This window comes from Homarus americanus, unplaced genomic scaffold (assembly GCF_018991925.1).
Source record: "Homarus americanus isolate GMGI-L3 unplaced genomic scaffold, GMGI_Hamer_2.0 scaffold17856, whole genome shotgun sequence".
Taxonomy (NCBI): Eukaryota; Metazoa; Arthropoda; class Malacostraca; order Decapoda; family Nephropidae; genus Homarus; species Homarus americanus.
The window spans coordinates 1,098,549-1,102,301 of record NW_024738735.1 but is presented as its reverse complement, the minus strand read 5'-3'; positions in this window follow the sequence as shown (position 1 = coordinate 1,102,301).

The window sequence follows — 3,753 nt, the reverse complement described above, 5'->3', positions numbered from 1 at the left end:
TATCGCGTGTGTGTCTTTGTAGCCCAGAGGACACGCCCACCACTTAACCTCGCCCAATCGTCGATATCTGCGGTCAGCAAGGGATGGTGTACCTTAGCATTTTTATTTTTAATTATTTCTATGTAAAATTAAATCTATTATCAAAAAATAAAAGTACTGCGTATTGAATATAAGATAATGCATTCAATTTTATTGCTTATATATATTTGAAACACTACTACGTAATATAATTGATCATAAAGTAATATTGACGCTAGTGGCAATCCATGTCAGCCCCAAAGAACTCCACCCACAAAACCGTAACTCCTCCTCCAGCGACGCACGGTGCTGCCACCAGGCGGCCACTCGAGGCGGCTCACCATGATGCCCAGTTGTTCACAAGGGTCGGCCGCATAGAATTCTCGGAAGTGTTTGGGAACTTGTGCGAGGTTTCCCTCACTTGCTGGTAGCGAGGTCGGACATAGATACAGTGAGACAGAGGTTTGTTTACTTAAAGAGTGTAATGGGAGAGAGACGTGCGGGTGTAAACATGATTGTGTGAGGAAGAATGTTTTAAGATTAGTTAGTATTTTTAGTGTGTGTTAGTGTGTGTGTGTGTGTGTGTTTTGAGTAGTGGACTTATTCTGAGAGCGCTGGATACGCATCAACCACAATGGTGTGTCCAACTCCCTGTCATGGGGCGGTTGTTGTGCCAAGACATGTGGGACTGGGCGGACTCATTCGGACCCAACAGAGGAAACGGAAATGAATGTTGCTTTAGGGAGGCTATTTGACTAAACTTGTTCACGTGCTGTAGTGAAATTGATAGCTGTAGAAGGACTGGTTGTAGTAGCCAGCGGGGAGTTAAGCATGACTACTCAGGTTAGCTCCGTAGTACAGGAACCTGGAGCTCATGTGCCTTGTGTGAGCTCTGTAGTACAACAATGGTACCACCTTATGAATTGAGATCATCGGTACAACAGGGGGAAATTCTGTATCCACGTGAGCTTAATGGATAAACTACAATAGGATGAGGCTCACCGTGCAGTGCCCTCACATAGCAGTGAAGTGACGCCTGGGGGTACAACAACACTCACGTGGGGTACAACAACACTCACGTGGGGTACAACAACACTCACGTGGGGGTACAACAACACTCACGTGGGGTACAACAACACTCACTTGGGGGTACAACAGCACTCACCTGGGGGTACAACAACACTCACGTGGGGTACAACAACACTCACGTGGGGTACAACAACACTCACTTGGGGGTACAACAGCACTCACCTGGGGGTACAACACTGGGGGTACAACAACACCTCACCTGGGGTACAACAACACTCACCTGGGGTACAGCCAACACTCACCTGGGGTACAGCAACACTCGCGGGGTACAACAACACTCACCTGAGGTACAACAACACTCACCTGGGGGTACAACAACACTCACCTGGGGGTACAACAGCCTCACCTGGGGGTACAACAACACTCACCTGGGGGGTACAGCTTAACGCACTCACCTGGGGTACAACAACACTCACCTGGGGGTACAGCAACACTCACCTGGGGGTACAGCAGCACTCACCTGGGGTACAACAGCACTCACAGGGGGTACAACAACACTCGTGGGGTACAGCAACACTCACTTGGGGTACAACAACACTCACCTGGGGTACAACAACACTCACCTGGGGTACAGCTTAGCACTCACCTGGGGGTACAACAGCGCTACCTGGAATTTACAACAGCACTCACGTGGGGTACAGCAATAACACTCACTTGGGAATTTACAACAGCACTCACTGGTACAGCAACACTCACATGGGGAATTTTATAGCTTGCACTCACCTGGGGGTGCAACAACGCACTCACCTGGGGGTTCAACAACACTCACCTGGGGTACAGCTTAGCACTCACCTGGGGGTTCAACAACGCCCACTCACCTGGGGTTCCAGCAACACTCACCTGGGGTACAGCAGCACTCACCTGGGGTACAACAACACTCACCTGGGGGTACAACAGCACTCACCTGGGGGTACAACAACACTCACCTGGGGTGCAACAGCACTCACCTGGGGGTACAACAACACTCACCTGAAATTTAACAACACTCACCTGGGGTACAACAGCACTCACCTGGGAATTCACAGCAACACTCACCTGGGGTACAACAGCACTCACCTGGGGGTACAACAACACTCACCTGGGGTACAAGAACACTCACCTGGGGTACAAGACACTCACCTGGGGGTACAGCAGCACTCACCTGGGGTACAGCAGCACTCACCTGGGGGTACAACAGCGCACTCACCTGGGGGTACAACAGCACTCACCTGGGGTGCAACAACACTCACCTGGGGGTACAACAACACTCACCTGGGGGTACAACAACACTCACCTGGGGGTACAACAGCACTCACCTGGGGGTACAACAACACTCACCTGGGGGTACAACAACACTCACCTGGGGGTACAACAGCACTCGCCTATATAACACTTTTCAATCCGTCTCAGGTAAACTTTACCAAACACAGGATGAACTGGGAGTTTCTACCAGCCACCACTGGAAAAGAGAGAAATAAACAAGAACCGTAAAAATAAAATTATTTTCGGATAAGAATATAATCAGTATTTATTCGAGAGAAGAAACTGTGGAAGCAAATATATATGTGCAGAATTTTTCGTTGTTAGTAGAAAGGATTGTCAATATTGTATTAAATTATATACTGTATGTTGATATAATATTCTTATATACAATTTTAATTATTTTACAAGGAACTCGGGGAATATTCTCTTAAAATTAAATGAGATTTTATCTTCAAAGCAATACAGCGGATTTATTTGTTAGGGACAAATTGTGTTGAGGCTTTGTAAGTCCCTTAAAATTATATATATATATATATATATATATATATATATATATATATATATATATATATATATATATATATATATATATATATATATATATATATATATATATATAAAGCATAGAACATAATTATTGAAAGTGAAGAAAAGTTGAAAAAATGATAAACGTCAGACACATGCAAATGCCACTTTTATGTGTTTATACTGAATTAGTGGAGTAAAATACAGTGGTCATCCCATTTGCATAATTTATATATTTTCATGATTTATGTCTTAATCGGCAGTGAAGGTGTTGATGATGGAGGAGTGTGTGTTAGGAGGATGGTGATGAAGAGTCTATAATGATAAATGGAGATGAATTGTGATGTTTGGTGAAGGTGAGACGGAAGTGGAGGAGAAGAAAGTGATGTTTAGTGGCAGGAAATTTGATGAAAGTCATTGCCGGGTGACGATGATGTCTGATAATTTATTTCCGTAATTTCATACATTCTAGGTGAAGCTAAAACTCGAGGTTATTACAATTCTTAACTGATTTTATATATAAACACAGTATCCTTTATACAAGTGGTGATAAAGTTGAGGTTAAGTGAAAACGAAGATTTATTTAAATGGAAATGGAACAAAAGTTATAGCTAGAAAAAAACAAAATTACCAGCAATGAAACAATCATCCGATTTAGGAGAAAAAAAACTGGATATTTATACATGGAAAAAAAAGAATAATAAATGGAGGATAATTTTGGTCCTATTAAAGAGAACTGATAATTTTGATAATTTGTGTATAACTTTTGGCCTGATATTTATAGCTTAAAGATAATAAGTACGATTGATATACATTTTATGTAAATTTATTAAACAAAAAAGTAATCATGAAACATTTTTGTAATACACTAACTTCCTT